The following is a 17,177-nucleotide window of genomic DNA, read 5'->3' on the forward strand; positions in this document are numbered from 1 at the left end:
ATTAGTATTTGCTGATTGAATCTACAAGTAGTAAAGACAAACTGTCACCCAAATGCATTAATATAAGCTGTGATGCACTTGATAAAGGGAAATACAGAGAATCTGATATAGGAGGGATCAGGGAAGCTTTCCCAAAGAAATGACACTTTAGCTGAGAAGCGAGGAATGGGTAAGAGTAACTCAGGCAACATTAGGTAGGGTGGGCTGCTTCCCAAGCCCTCCCCTGGATAGGGAGTCACTCTGCCTGCTGCTAAGCATGTCTCTTGGGTGGAGACAAAGAGGACCTGAGAGGTCACAGTCACTGAATTTCTCCTGCTATCTGCTGTGGAATGTATCCTTTGTCCTTATCACAGCCTTATCTTATATAACATTCATGTGTCAGAGAGCTTTTTGGCCAGACCTCAGCTCAGCCACAGCCGGATGAATCTGCCTGTACCTGGCAGATGCTCTTTGGAGGGCGAGATACAGGCGAGATGTCCCAGCTGGAGGTAGCGATCACTCTGTACTGCCCACAGGGCGTCACGCACGTGGATACCACGTGTTGTGGAGAAAACACGACTGGTAGCAACTGGGCTACATCACATCTAAACTCTTGTTCCCTATTTGTCTTACTCTGCACCCTGTCCACGCCTTCACTCCTATCTGCAGTTTTCTCCAGATTCCTCCCTGCTCAGGATTGTGCGCAGCTTGTTTCTCCTCCACGCATGCGCATGTGTCCTCCTTTCTCGCCCAAGGACCACGCGCCGCCCAAGGACCACGCATGCGCGTGGGTCCTGTTTTCTCTCCCGAGGACCGCTCGGTTCACAAAACCCACCCGAGGCCCTTCCCTGGAGCTCTGCCTGGAAATTACAGATCACACGAGGCTCACTTCTTTGGTGGATTTCTACAGCGCTCAGCTGTAGATTCTTTAGGGCAGAGACTGTTTTAGAACCCCTGGGCATGATAGCATGCCTGCCTGGTAGAGAGCCAGGAGGTTGGGAAAAGGCTGGAGGAGAAGTGCCAGAAAGAAAATCCGGTATGCCCATCCCTGCCACAGTGCTCTGATGTCTTGGCCAGGCACACTGTGAGGGGTGCCGCAGGCCTGGCTTCTGATGATGGTGGCGGGACATGGAGGGAGGGTGGGAGGCAAGTGGGGGAGGAAGATGGAAAGTTCATGTTTATCACGCCTGGAACTTTGCCTACCTTGTCCTTAATCAGTCCACAGCTAATTAGCCACCTCCTTCCAGCTCAGCAGAGCACCATTAATCACCTCGGGAGAAAGCGGAGTCAGCTGGGCTTTCTGCTCAGGGGAATCCCAGGTGGGCCCTTATTGCCTGGGGGCGCTGAGAGGGCCAAAGGGAGATAGGGGCTCCTCTGGGAGGGTTCCTGGGGTTGTTGGGCAGGGGCCCTGGGGCCTAGTGCCTCCTGGGAAGATTGTAGGAGGAAGCTTCAACATGCCAATTTTGTTCGAGGAGATAATAATGTCTGAGCTCCAGACCAGAGTCTCACTTACCCAGACTCCCTTGGCAGTGAGGGAAGGCATATGATACAGTTCAGACTGACAGGGAATAAGCTGAAACCTTCTAGGGGCTCTAGGAAGGCTTTTGTTTTCCTAATCAAAGCCATTGGATGCCTCTCATGCTGTCCTTTCTTGCACTTTCTCCTCTGCTTTGAATGCAGACTTGAAAAGCTGGAGCTGAAGCAGCCATCAGCTTCCATGAGGAAAAGGCCAAAAGAACTGTGATAATATCAGCCATGAGCTGGCAAACTGATGCCAGTAACCATCCAATATCTGGAGTTGTCAGGTGAGAATAATAAATCTCTATTTAGCTCACTCTTGGTTGGCATTGTTACTTGCAGATTTGCTGCTGAACAAAATTCTAACCAAGGGAACTCAGATGGTAGAGGCCTGATTGCAGAGATGCCCATGGTACCGGGAGTATTCCAGACATTTCTGGGCCTCACCAGCCAGTGGGCATGAGTGAGTTTATAGTACCTAATGCCACTAGCTCCATCCCACCTCCAGTCCTCCATCCTTTAAAGCCTCATTCCCCAACCCCTTTTTGTCACCTGTGTTATTAAGAAAGTATCTGGGTGTGACATTGATATATCAGTCATGTTAACTCTGTGTAATGGAGTTCCTAGTAAGGCAAAATTACATTTTCCAACAAATAAGTAATGCTTTTTTTCCTAGTTAAGGAACTCTGAGGTAAATAGGCAAACATATTGCTTTGGAAGGGTGCCTGTCTGGCTCAGTCAGAAGCGCATGTGGCGCTTGATCTTGGGGTCATAAGTTTGAGCCCCATGTTGGGTGTAGAGATTACTTAAATCGATAAAATAAAAAAAAATTGCTTTGGAAAAAGGGTGCAGCAAGGAATACTGTGATTCTAAGAAGGTTTTGGTGTACAAAGGTGGAGGTATTTGTATATGTGCCAAATAGCCTCCTGGGAGGACCGGGGTAAAGACTCTGACTAACCTTCCCCTTTTGGGTTTCAGATTACTAGATTAGTTTCTGATGACCTGAGTTGGGCTCCTCTGAGATCCTTTAGCAGGAAAAGATAGAAAGTACCCCTGAGGGAAACTCACCATCAGGAAATGGGGTGTGTGAAGAGGTGAACCAAGCTAATATCAGAGGCTAAATGTTTCTTGGGGGGGTGCTGGTGTCCACCTCGTAGGTGGCCAGGCAGAAGCCCTTCTGACCTAGACATGCTGGCAGTGGTCATGGTGTGGGAACAACAGATGCACATAGGAGTGTGAAGTAAAAGAATTGCAGCCTGGAGCCCCAGGTTTGGGGCCAAGTTGCTCTGTGCATGTCCAGGGATTGGAGGAGCAAGGGCAGCACTCAGTTGTGGGTATGGAGGTGTCAAAAACTGTACAGGACCTGTTTTCAACAGTGACCCCTTGTGGCAGCAGACTGCTCTTTCTCCTGACTCTTCAGTTCTGTCTCTGCCTGGCTTTTAGAGAGAGGTGCCGACGTACTGAGTAAGGATCTCCAGTTCTTGGACAGTTCAGAGAAGGTGAGAGGAGGAAGACCCCTAGAGCTAGAGAGATAGGGTCGTATAGTGATTAGGAGGATGGACTCGGGCATCAGACCGCCAGGGGTCAAGTTTCTGCTCTGCTTCTTGCCTGTTTATCTTGTGCACAAGTCTGGTTTCAAGTGCTATAGGCCTGTGCAGTCTTGTAGGAACCTTAAATAAGCCCCACACTTGACTTAATGCTTAGTGCCTTGAAAGTCTTAATAATTTTGAATAAGCCTCCCTACCCCCTGCTACTCCATTTTCATTTTGCAGTGGTCCCTGCAAATATGTAGCCAGACCTGCTTGGGCAAATTACTTTACTTCCCTATGTCTCAGTTCCCCCACCTGAAAAATGGCTAAAAAAGTTACCAGCCTCAGAGAGCTTTGTAAGCATTAAGTGAGTTATATACATAAAGTACTTAGAACAGGATCTGGGATTGTAGTAAGCTCTATGTGTTAGCCATTTTTTTATTCCTATTAATTCAGGCAGATAAAGACTCAAGCAATTAATCTGCAAAATGCAGAGATGTGAGCATGTGTGTGTGTCCTGGTAGTGAAGCATATCAGATCAAGTACATGGGGAAACAATGCAAAGAGGAAAATGTGACCCCTGGACTTACTTCTTACACAAGATGAGATGCCTCATCAAGCCCACATCCATCTCAGTCCACAGGGCTGACAGGGGAGGATACCGAGGTCTGAGAAGCTTGGAATCAAGGCCAAACTCCCACTGCAGGGGCTGGCAGCAGAAGTTGGGCACGGCTCGGAGGGGCAGGCTGGGATACCTTCTGGATGGTGCCTGCTATTGCCCCACGGGGTCAGGCTGCGAGGCAGAGTGTCATCAACGCAGGCCCCATTTTCTGTCCTCTCAGATGTGACACACTGTTAGGAAAGGGTGGCCCGGCTCCAGCCTTCCCTCCAGCCTGGCCCCATCCTTGCATTTACAGGACCAGATCAGAGAATATGAAGCTGTGGGTGCTTTAGTATTATGATTATTCTAAATAAACTTATCTATTGACATGTAACATATACACAAAAAGAAGAGCAATCATAAGTGCCCAGCTCAATGGATCCTCTCAAAGTGAACATACCCAGTTCAAGAAATATGACATTCCCAAAAGTCCAGAAACCTTCCCAGTCACCCCCTTCTCCCCCAGTCAACTAGGCAGCTACCCTGCATGGCAGTTTTTAAAACCATTAGATTTCAGTTTTCAGGGCATTTGGGTGGCTCGGTTGTTTAAAAGTCTATCTCTTGGTTTGGGCTGAGGTCATGATCTCACAGTTGGTGAGTTCTAGCCCCACATGGGGCTCTGTGCTGACAGCATGAAGCCTGCTTGAGATTCTCTTTTTGCTTCTCTCTCTGCCCTTCTCCTGTGTGCATTCTCTCTCTCTCTCAAAAATAAAAATATAAAGTTTAAAAGAGGACATTAAAAAAAGATTTCACTTTTCAAAATTTATTTTGAGAAATTTCCAATCTACAAAATAAATAGGAAAAATAGAATAGGAGCACACGTATACTTACCTAGATATACCAATTGCTAATATTTTGCCTCACATTGTCTTGTCTTTCTGTATTTTGTCCTCAGAATCTACACGTGTGATTTTCAAACTATTTAAGAGTTATTTGGAGACATCTTGACACTTTATCCCTAAATATTTCAGCACATGTCTCCTAAGAACTAGGACATTTATACAGTGTAATTATCACACTCAAGAAGTTTAAATTACTGTAATACTATTGTATAGTATATAGCTGATATCCATTTCTCCCTAATTGTCCTAATAATGGTCTTTAGAGATATGTAAGTCTATATCCAAACCTGGAACACATTTTGCATTTAGTTGTATGTCTCTTTAGTTTTCCTTAATCTAGAACAGTTCCTTTATCTATCCATGCATCTATCCATTCATCCACCCATCCATCCATCCATCCGTCCATCCATCCATCCATCTTTTGGTCTTTCATAACTGACATTTTTGAAGATTACAGGCAAATTTTCTAGAATGTCTCTGAATTTGGATTTGTCTGATTGTTTCCACATGACTGAACATTGTCTAAACATTCTTGGCAAGAATGCTATGAGTTTTATTATTGTATATTTATTCTTTATAATTAATTTATTATTAATAATAGTGGCTGTAATTATTGGGTGCCCATAATGTGATGTGGGGATTACTATGTCTATTTTACAGACCAGGTCACTGAGGCAGAGAGTGGCCAAGTACTTACCCCAAGGTCACATAGTGAGAGGAAGGGCCAGAATTTGGTCTGTCTCTACTGTCCATGCTCAAAATCATTCTTTCTTTTTCAATTTTTTTATTAAAATTTTTTTAATGTTTTATTTATTTTTGAGAGAGAGAGATAGAAACAGCATGAGCAGGGAAGGGGCAGAGAGGGAGACACAGAATCTGAAGCAGGCTCCAGGCTCTGAGCTAGCTGTCAGCACAGAGCCCGACGTGGGGCTGGAACCCACGAGTTGTGAGGTCATGACCTGAGCCAAAGTCGGATGCTTAACTGACTGAGTCACCTAGGCTCCCCTCTTTTTTTTTTTAAACAACTGATAAACAGTTTAATAAAAAGGTTGACTTAAGCATGTGCAATGGTGACTTTAACCTCAACTGCTAGCTCAATACTGATGAAAGTAATCTGCTTAACAATCTCAGAAAGACTGTGTAAATCAATGAGTTGCTTGTGGATCCTCATCTGAAAATGATCTGAAGTCTTAGAATCTTCAGGATGAGGAGTTTCTGTTGTGGTGATTCTGAGTCTTGGTGGACATTTGAACTGGTCCTTTCCCTTTGAGATCCTTTCCCTTTACGCCTCTGATCAAGTCAGCACATACTTTTTTTTTTTAAATTTTTTTTAATGCTTTATTTATTTCTAGGAGAGAGAGAGACAGCGTGAGCAGGGGAGGGTCAGAGAGAGAGGGAGTCACAGACTCTGAAAAAGGCTCCAGGCTCTGAGCTGGCAGTCAGCACAGAGCCCGACGCGGGGCTCGAACCCACGGACCGCGAGATCATGACCTAAGCGAAAGTCAGACGCTTAACCGACTAAGCTACCCAGATGCCCCACTTTCTTTAAAGATTTTATGTTGCAGCTGGTTAGAGTAATTTTCATTTGGTGAATCCCCACCTCTGGTTCCATGGCGTCTTTAAAAGCCACGGCTGCAGCCAGGCTTCCTGACTGACTCATTCCTGGGTAAGAACAAACAGTGAACAGTCAGGAGCAGAAGCAGGGCGCCCAGAGCTCCTCTTTAGTTGTGACTGTGTCTTCCTCAAAAAGAGCACTCAGAATCGGTTGTCGCCACTGTCAGTAATGACTGGTTCCCCTGGAAGGGCACTTGAGGCTGTTCTCTGGAGAACAGTGACTGCTTTGTGCTCTCTGCTGAATTTTAAGTGTACCCAGGGCCAAACCCAGATCTAGAGTTCTTAATTGTTGATTGAATAAATGAATGATATGTGTTCTACTGACAAAGATTTGTATGGAGTCCATGAACCAGTGGCATCAGAATTACCCAGGAGGTCCCTCAGAAATATACATCTGTGCGTCCCACTGCCAAGCCAGAGAATCTGCATCTCTGTTGGTGAGACCTGAGAATCTATACATTAGTTTTTCCTGGTGATCCCCAATATGGACAAAACTAAGTGAAAAATGCAATTTTCAGAACAGCGTGTACTGCATAATTCCCCATGTCTCTTTCTCGGTGTTTTAAGGTTATGTGGTGATGCATGGATTTGCAGTTTCAGCAAGGATGCTGAACAGTTGCCTCTGAGGAGTGGGGCTGGGGGCTTGGAGTGGGGGAGGAAGACTCTACCTTAAACCTGACACACTATTAGAGATGAGATGACACGAATGATCATTTAATACATCCTGTAAAAAGTTAAACACTGCAGATAAGCAAGGTAATTGCATACTTTTTCACCCACACCGAACACTTTTGAGAGTGAAATTCAATGCTGTTTTTAGTCACACTAGCAACAGTGCACACAGGTAGACACCCTGCCAAGACTAAAGGTCCCTTTGATCACCTCTCACCCTGCATACAGCCACCCCCAGTTGAAGGTTTAACCACTGATATCAGTTTGATGGGTGTTTTACAGACTCTACAAGGACAATATGTAGCTATTGAAAGCACTTTGTTCAGGAGCTTCTCTTTTTCCAGGGATGATATCACACTAAATGTAACAACATACCAGCTGCCTTTTTTCACTCACTGTCTTATTATGTCAAGCCCAGATGGGTCTGCTTTATTCCTTTTAACTGCCATAGGGCATTCCACATACAACCATATCTTATTTTTTCTATTCTCTTGTGAATGGATATCTGGGTTGTTTCTAGTTCTTAGAAATTACTAGTAATCATGATGATGGTGGTAATGTCTCAATGGTGGAATAACTTGACATCCATCAGAAGTCAGTCAAAGGTTAAAATATTTTCAGGAGATGGCATTTTTGAGGGATAACTGAATTTATAAGCATAGATCCTCCCTCTCCAGGCCCAAGCGTTCCCCGCTTTCTCTAACGAGGGAGGATCTAGGTGAGGTCCAGAAGAGGGACTCTCCCAGCTTCACCATCAGAAGACTCAGAATGCACTTGGCTTCTCCAGATTTTTCCAACCAAAGCTCCTCTACCTAGGTCTGACCCCTCCAGATTTGCTATTCTTCTTCTCTTGCTTCCACTGTTCATGAAGCTCTTTCACTCACCTGAGGTGACAGCCAGATTCCATGAAGAAAGCCTTTTTTTCTGCAGCTGGACAGACTGTGTTCAATTCCTAGTTCCACCACTGACTGACTACAATCTTCAGCAAATTGTTTTACTTCTCAGGTTTTTCCTTGGTAGAATGGGGAAAATATTATCTACTTCCTGGGATGATAAGCTCTTATGTGGGAAAACAGAACAGGTAATATGCATGACCTTTGTTGCCACAAAGTAAGTGTTCATTTCAATCCCCTTTTCATTGTCTCCCCATTGCTTTCTGTGGATTAGTGTCACTGCAAAATTGAAAAGCCTAGTAATAGGTGCTCCTGAGATCAGGGATTGTGTTGTCTCCTCTTTGTTACAATCCCTGCCCCTCTCAAATCCAGCCCAGGTTTGGGGCATACTTAGGGTCCCAGAAAGGAGGTGGGATGGTGTGTAGGAGGCTGTCTTTGTCTAGAGTCCTGGGAGGCAACCCAGAGAAAGACGAGGAGACAAAACCCTGCCCTGGAGCAGATACCTCACTCATGGGACTTTTCAATCTGCTAAAAGCAATAGTTTCTGGAGGTGTGTAGTCTGATGGTAGAGACCTGGTCTTTGCCTCCAAGAGATTTCCCAGTCTGATGGGAGGGACATGAAGTGCCTAACCTGATGAGGGAGACATGATATCAATTCCCAGGGAATTTTCCAGACTGATGGAGGAGACATACTCTAATCTGAAAGCCTTGCTAACTTTCATAGAAGACTTCCATTTTTCATGATCATCTTACAGCTTCTCTTCCTCCCACATGTATATGTGCTGCTCTCGCTTCTGGATTGTGAGTTTCATGAGGGCAGAATTTATCTCTCACCTTTGGGATCTCTAGTCTCCACTTGTTTCTGGGGAGGTTTGTAGTCCGCCATGTTTCCAGGGGCTCCCAAGAGGCACAGGCAAAGCAATTTAGAGAATGGGAGTAAGTCATCCAAGACAGTTGAGAGGAGGGGTGGTGAGAGGTTGCCTGGTCTTGGGGCCTGCCTCCCACCCTCTCTCGGCTCCCTTCTGGAAGCCACCACAGCCCTGTCTGTGGCATCTCAGAGGAGCACCCACAGGGCTTCTCCCTTCATAGGAGCTGTGTGCTGAGGTGGGCGCCTCTGTCTGTGCAGGAGAGGAGAAAACATGTCAGACCCAGAGATGACGGGCAAGTCAAAACTGCTAGTTAAATGCCTTTAAAGTAGTGGCCATTTATAAGTTAATGAAAGAGAAAATAGGCACATTATACATACAGATTTGTCCTTAATGAGGGGAAAAGGCATTGTTTACTGATGTTCAGTTCTAATTATCCATGCACAAGGCTAGCTTTTTTCCAGCAGTGCGGCGTGCCCCTGCTCTATTATCTTCTACCATGTTCCTTTAACCCCTTCAGTGCCCAGCTGGGTACTGACTCATCCCTCCAAGCGTTGGTTTCCAGTGCTGGCTGAGTAGCCAATTTCTGACCGAGTCTGCCAGGACCTTTGACCCTGAGATGGGCCCAGCACCTGTTTATGTCCTCTGCTGTCCTCAGCTGTGTGGCCAGATGGGGAACAATGCTGCCAGGACCCTCAGGGCAGTCACGCTTGCAGGAGGCGGAGCTCAGGGATGGCTACTTTTCTGGGGAGGAGGCTTCAGGGTAGCAGGAAGGATGCCACTGATGAGGCAGATGGAGGGTGGGGGTTGCAAGCTGGGAACTCCCCAGGAGGCAAGGCCTTAGGAGCATCAGCCACCAATACCATCCTTTATAGTTTCTCTGAAACTGTCAAGAAGGAAGGGGCTTCCGTGGGAAAGGTGAACAGTGGGGTATATCCCAAACACACATCTCACTGAAGCCATCACTGAAGGCGTGACTGGCCATTTCTCACTTAGCAGAAGCACACCTGAGTTCATCTGGATAAACAGATAACCCCTCACCACTCTATAAGTTTCATCCCGCTTCTCCATGTGCCAGCCTGCTAGATGTTGCTTGTCCTCCGTGGGGACATAAACTAGCAATGGGATAAGACTGAAGCACACATGCCTATTGACAAAGTGAGGTCACACAGCCTGTTCAGCTTGGGAAATCAGTGAGGAGAAAAGAAGGTGCAGGAGCTATACACTGGAGGCGGGGTGGGGGAGATGGCTCAGTCAACCCCAACCACAGTCTTCCAGGAACACATTTGAGCTGTCTTCAGAGCCTAGGCTGGGAAGGAATTTGGCTTTCCCTTGAACTTTCTGGGTGAGTTACAGGCAGCAGTTCTGCTTTGCTAACACTCAGAGTGCCTTCACCACTCTGCACTGGGGGGTCCAGGAAAATGTGCCTGGGGGCTCCCCACAGGTTGTTGTATGGGTGATAGCAAAAACATTACCTCCATGTCCCCTAGACAGGAGTCCATGCATGGAGTGACCCTACAGCCTAATTTTGAGGGCTTGAGAAAAGGAGGTACTCATGATTGATTAAAAAGGAAGCTGAACAAAGCCAATAAATTTGAAATTTTAGATAAAATAGAAAGTCCTAGAAAAAACACAGATTATCAAAACTGACAAAAGAATAGAAAGCCTAAGTAATCTTATAACTATTAAAGAATCTTAACGCTTCATTAAATATCTCCTTACAGAGAAAATTCCAGGCTACAACTGTACTCCTTCCTTTGGAAGTTATTGGGCATTTGCTGCTATTAAAGCCACAAATTTGATCTACGTTCACCTTCTTATGCCTATTTCCTGCACTATCCTGAGATAAGGAGTTATGTTGAAATCCTCTTTCCCATCCTTAACCCAGAAGAGATGTCATACAGCATCCTTTTTGTAAATACCTCCTATTTATCTGATGCTTTGAGTGGGTAACCAAAAGAATTTTAAGAGAACATTAAGGGTCTCCGTGCTAACAGAGTAACCTATATTGATCTTATTTAATGTGCATAAGCATAACGCAAGAGAAACATTATAATAGCCATCTGAGGTTCAGAGAAGTGGCCTGACTTGTCCAAGTCACGGAGTTAGTGAGAAGGGAGAAAGGAAAGCTGGAGCCCAGGGCCATCTGCCTCCAAAGTCTCTTCTTCTTTTCCTGGTGTGCCACACTGCTGCCCAGAACAAGCCTGCTCTCCTTCCTCAAGGAAAAGAAGATCAGGAAGGAACCCTCTTCCCACCCAGACTCCATCTCCAGATTTCAACATTAAGGTCAGAATTCCATGTCCCTCCCATCCTGGTTATATAATGCTCGGGATTTTCTTCAGTTGGTGAATGATCTTCTTACATGCAGCCCCCAGAACTGAACCTGCATTGAAAGTCATGGTTGGATGGTTGGCTATTCTGTTTATCTATTGCAAGGTTAGAAATTATCCCAACCTTAGCAGTGTAAAACAACCATATATTATGCTTATAGACTCTTGGGGTCAGCAATTTGAATAGGGTATAGCAGGGATGCCTCATCTCTGCTCCCGATGTATGGTCTCATCTGGAAGATATGAAGACTGCAGGTGACTCAGTCACTGGGGCTCCTTTGCTCATATGTCTGGTAGCTGGTGCTGGCTGTTGTCTGTGACCTTAGCTGGAATTCTTGGCCAGAATATCTCTTTGAGGCCTCTCTGTATAGCTTTGGTTTCCTCACCATATAGTGGCTAGATTCCTGTGTGAGAGAGTCAGGTGAAAGTCATATTGCCTTTTATAACTTAGTTTTGCTATTTGCACAGTATCACATTAATGACATATTATTTGTTGAGGTAGCCACAAAGTCCTACACAACTTCAAGAGAGGAGAAACAGATTCTCCTTCTGGATGGGCATTAAGGTTCTAGAAGAACAGGTGGGACTGGAAATATTACTGTGGCCCATTTTTGGAAAATACAGGATGCCTCATGGGCCTAGCTCAGAGGAAGCTTTCTACACAAGAGGACTTGAGAGTATCACAGCACCCTTCATTCAGTCAACACACAGTGGTCAAAGTATCTTCCACATGCCAGGCACCACCTCTCTGATGGGTCCCTAGCTGCACACATTTTTAGCTTCATCCTTACTTAGGTCCTCCCCCGAGACCCTGAGAGTTTTGAGCAAGAGGAGTGAGCTTTGGGCTTAAATTCTCTCCAACCTTCTGGGAAACATTGCTCTGAGTCACTGTGGCTAGTGTTCAGAGAATAATTTCTCTCTCTGGGGACAGCTATTAAATTGAAGTTTTATACTCCCACTCCTGAAAGAGCAGGTTTATTGAACAACTGAACGGTTTCTGTTTAAAATTTTTTAAATGTTTTGTTTATATTTGAGAGAGAAAAAGAGATGCTGTGAGCAGGGGAAGGGCAGAGAGAGAGAGGGAGACACAGAATCTGAAGCAGGCTCCAGGCTCTGCGCTGTCAGCACAGAGCCTGATGAAGAGCTCCAACTCATGAGCCACAAGACTATCACCTGAGCTGATGTTGGACACTTAACTGACTAAGCCACCCAGGTGCCCCAGCTTCTGTGTTTTGAAGAAAAGAAACAATTTGTTTTTTTACTTGTCTCTCAATAGGAGATAGGTTCCTACCCTTTGATGAGACTAAGAAGTAGGGTAATCCATTTGTGAATTGGCTCTCTGGGGCATAGAGGAGGAAGCTGGGAGGGCTTCTCTGCCCCTTTAGCACATGAGTGTGGCTAGTGTAACTGGCTCACTTGATGTCACCCTGGATAGTGTAGTGAGCAGGTCATGACAAGTTGAGGGGTAGCTAGCATAACAATTATGATAATAACCAGTATGCATCATACTGTACAGTATATACCAGCTGTGGGCTGAGCATTTTACACACCATCCCATTTAATCTTCTTTTTAAAAAAGTTTATTTATTTATTTTGAGAGAAATAGAGCAGTAGGGGCAGGGAGGGAGGGAGGGAGGGAGGGAGAGAGAGAATCCTAAGCAGGCTCCACACTGTCAGCACAAAGCCTAATGCAGGGCTTGAACTCACAAACTGTGGGATCATGACTTGGGCTGAAATCAAGAGTCAGATGCTCAACCAACTGAGCCACCCAGTTGCACCTTCCCCCATTTAATTCTCTTCACAGTGCTGTGAGGAAGGTACTAAAATTGTTTTCACAGATGAGGAGACTACTTACTAAGGTTCAGAGAAGTTAAATAATTTGTCCAAAGGCACATAGCTAGGGAGTGGTGGAACTGGAATTTGAATCCAGAGATTCAAATGGGCTTCAGAGACTGTTCTCATAACAGTGGGCTATCCTGTACAGATACAGGCCTGGTAGATTAAAGGGAGGGGCAAGAATCAGAGTATAACAGGCCCTGGGTTTTGGATTTCTCTTGGTTGGATAACAAGAGACTCATTCTGCTGTCTTAGTTTTCTCATCTGTAAATGGGGGTAATACCTACAAGATCGAGTTAAGTAAAGTGCCAGTACAGTATTCCAGACTCAGTGGGTGCTCGGTGTATGGTTGGGGAGGCCCCTTCCCTTTCTCCTTCCTTTAAAATTTGCCTTGGCCTCCCTTCCCATAAGTAGAGGGATGGACAAAATGATTTTCTTAACTATAACTGCTCTAAAATCCCTGGTTCTCTTGGCTCCTGCTGGATTTCAGGATTCCAATCCCTCTCTACTGTGCTTTTCATTGGGAGAACTTTAAATGATTTTATAAAAACTGCAAATGTACAATGTAATTGAGTCTTCTGTTTTATTACCCTGAGCTGCCTGGACCTTGCCTGGCCTCCTCCTCACTCACAGAGCCGCCAGAATAAAGTTGGAAGTGTTTGTGCTGGTAATATATAGGACTTAATTAACCTGGCCTTTTATAGCATTTCCAATGGAGGATTGGAACGATCTTTGAGGCAGCTTGAGAAAAGGGAAGGGGGGGTACCTGGGGTGGGAGTGTGTATGTATGTATGTACAACATTTGATGTTGTTTTCTTTCCCCTCCTGTTCTTTTCTCTAGTACTTTAATCAGCATTTAATGACCCAGTCAAAAATTCATCATTCAGTCCCAGGCACTGGTGGGAAGGGCTAGAGGGGAAGTGTGTCTTCTTCCCTGGTCTACAGTAGGCCATGGAGTGGTCAGTGAGTCCAAACGTATCAACTTCATTCCCAAAGTCTTCCAGCAGAGGCTAATCCTGCTCGTCTCAGGTAGGAGACAGTGAATGGGCATTAATAAATAGACTCTGGGTTGGTTAATACCGTTCCCCACTTAACTGCAAACAAACCTCAGAAGACTGCATGGGGTCATGTTCCCATTCCTGGGAGCCAAGCTGAGTTCATCTCCTATTCTGTCTATCCCTTCTTCCCTCTACTCCTGAATATCCCCTCTCCTTTCCCCTCCCTGCATGAAGCCATGCCTGAACTGGACACCCTTCTAAACCAGCCCAGGAAAAAGTGACTCAACTCAGATCCACTCTGGCTACAGGGCTATAATTGCCAAAGTACCTTGCAGCCATTATTTTAGGGAGACTTCCAAGTGAGGGCAGTCAGGGTAAATGCCTCTCACCAGCTGCCTATTCAAACGATCGCTCCCCATGCCATGTCTCATAAATCCTACCCCGACACTGCCGAGTGGTTACATCATCTCTAAACCTCATGCAACAATTCGATTTGGAAATAAAAAGGCAGGTGTTAATTGACTCACTCCCTCTGCCCCTTTGTGGTGCCCGTGACCCTCGATAGCTTTTAACCTCACAGTTAATAAAAGTTTGGGGCTCAGCCCTAGCACGGTTCTTCATTCCTTCTTTCATAACGTCAGCAAATTCTTAGTGAGAAACTGTAATATAAGTCATTGGCCAGTCCCTTAGGTGAGTGTTAGGTGGCCAAAGATGAGCAAGAAGCATTTTGTACCTAAGGAAAGCTTCCAGAGGATGATCACACATTATGCAGATTTGGGAAGCAGGTGCCTTGAGTCCCCAGAGGAGACCTGGGTGGAGCAACCATTTTAGAAGAGTCTCTACCTTTCAAGTTGAGTGCTCTTGAGTTTGCCTGCCTTGCATCTGTTCCTTGTCTCAGAGTACCCAGATTCTCCAGAGAATTCATATCTCTTTCTATAAGTATACATAGTTTCAAATGGGGTTGGATATCTGGGGTGCCCAGGGATCAGCCCATGACTAGAACTAGCCAGTCAGAGCAGGTCAGCCCCCTGGCCATGGGGATTAGATCAGTGATGGGCATGGAACTGAAGCTGGGCTAATGAACACGATTGCTTCAACTACTGGGGAGAGGAAGCTCTTTTTTCCACTGGGGTTGGCCAGAAGTAGGCCGGGGCTGTTTGCAGCTCTCTTGCCCTCACTCCAGAGCTGCTTCCTGAGCCATAGAGTGAAGCTGGCACTTCACTCCTTCCTTCAGGAGAGACTTTGGCTTCAAGTCATGCTGTCTCCTGCACCACTACGAACAGCTCTTGCTCTTTCTGTGTATGTATTATCCCAGGTCCAAGTGATCCTCTGTCTACCTTCAATTAGTCTGTGTCAGGGAAGCATTTCGAGGAAAAGGAGAGCTGCAAGATGGAAAGAAAAAGATTGTTGAGGATGTTGGGTAACTGGATCCAGCCCTGCTTAAGTCCTGAACCCCTGAATTTTCGTTTAAGTGGGCTAATGAACAGCTTGAGTTTTCCCCTCTGTTTACATTTGCAAGAGTAAGTTTCCTTAGAATTTCTGTTGCTGATCCAGTCCCCAAGTCCCTAGCTGTCTAGGTATAGTGACCAGTTGGAAGTCACCCTTCCCTTCCCACAACTCAACAGTGGGCCAAGGAGACATGGGCTCCTTTCCTCTTTCTCATTTGTGATAGAGTTAGGCCCTGGCAAGAGAGATGCCTAGAGCATATAATTTCAGTGGTAGTTGTTTATAAGGTCTGTGCTAGTGTGATTCTGAGAGTGAATGCCTCCTTAAATTTGTGCCCTAGACTCCTCTTGTCACACCCTAGTCCAGGCCTGTTCAGCTTGTTGGGCATCCATCCCTATGTGTCTCCAGGCCCAGTCTGAAGAATTCATAGTAGATTACTGCTGTCTTTCTTTCCCCAGAGAGGGCTTGACCCATTCTCTGGGCCTTGGAGGATAGTGTTCTATAAAGGGCTGTTCTGGGGGATTTAAGCAGGTCAAACCAGAGCAGAACTAAACACAACTCATTCCAGCTCATGTATCCTTCAACAGGGCAATCAACCTATAGCATCCATGTTTGGCACAGATCAATCAATGGAGAATCTTCAAATTAGGGTGAGTTCAGAATTATTGGGAACACCAGATTTACTTTTATTTTATTTTATTTGTGTTCATCCATAATTTAACTTATCTTAGGATGAGATAGTATTTTTTTCTTGGCACAGACTAGTTGAGTATAGACTAGTGGCCCATCAGCCACTTGGACCTGAGGGGACTCTGCCTAAGATGATACACACATGAGAACCAAGAGCTGCTCACTGTGGTGCAGGAATTAGCAAGGTCTGCAGCCAGAGACCCTCCCTTGATCACACCAACTGGCTGTGTATCCTTCAACAAAGCTCTTTACTCCTCTGACCTCTGTTACCTTGGATTTAGAGGAGCAGACCACATAGGATGAGCTCTGGAGGCAGAGAGATCTGCTTATAGTCCCAGCTCTTGCTCACTTGGACAAGCCTCACTCTGAGATTTGTTTCCTCATTATTATTCCTCAGTGGGAATCATAAAGGTACTTCTCTCTTAGGATCGTTTTAAGATCCAATGAGATAATGAAGTGCTCAGCACAAGGCCTAATATAATTTCTCAATTATTATTGGTGTTAATATTTATTCTATAAAACAAGAAGGCGTATTAGAAGATCAAAAGTACTGTCAAGTATCAAAGTGCTAATATTAGATCTAGTCCCACTCCTCTGAGGATAATCACTGTTTTCAGGGCATTCCAAAGCTAGTGTGAACTGACCACTTACTATGAGCTCACTGGGGAAAGAGCCAAGCTTTACCTTTTCAGTTTTAAGAGGTCCTCACCACCTCCAGCCACAGCAATATAGCCACCAAGATTCCTCTTAGACAGTGGTATGCACTCTCTTTCTCTTTTTCTCAGTGGATGCCTTTTCTAGTTCTTAGAAATCTTATAAGGAAACATCAGATATGCCACTGAGGTGACCCTTTAACCTCATACCTCCTGACTGATGATTTCTTTTCATATGCATGTCCTTTCCGTTGGACCATCAGTACCTTAAAGGCAGGGACAGGTCCTGAACTTCTTTGTGCCCCCATAAATGTAGGTACAGGACAGGTCCTTAGACATCAGTATTTGGCTATGAGACCCTGCCGAGCAGGGTCCTGTGTGCCTGGATCTGGGCTGGAAAATAGAGGACACTATGGAGTTTCTTGGGAATGAAGAGGGCCTCTGATTGCCGAAGGCATCACATACTCTTTTTGGGACCACTGGAATAATCAGAGTTTTTTTCTGAAGTAGCAGCAGTCAGCAAAACCTGGCGGGGGGCGGGGCGGGGGGGAGTGAGGCTCAATTACCCGAAGCCCTTCCCAAAGCCACAGCCACCCTGGGTAGCCTGCTTGGTTTCCCCGCCAGCCACAGAGCTGCAACTGAACAGTGTT

The 17,177-nt window shown here is 45.5% G+C and overlaps 1 pseudogene; it reads right to left on the minus strand.

Moving 5' to 3' along the window:
- Positions 1-5,583: 5,583 nt before the first annotated feature.
- Positions 5,584-8,594, minus strand: LOC120233732 (annotated as a pseudogene).
- Positions 8,595-17,177: the final 8,583 nt, after the last annotated feature.

This window comes from Hyaena hyaena, unplaced genomic scaffold (assembly GCF_003009895.1).
Source record: "Hyaena hyaena isolate Hyena2069 unplaced genomic scaffold, ASM300989v1 scaffold_97, whole genome shotgun sequence".
Lineage (NCBI taxonomy): Eukaryota > Metazoa > Chordata > Mammalia > Carnivora > Hyaenidae > Hyaena > Hyaena hyaena.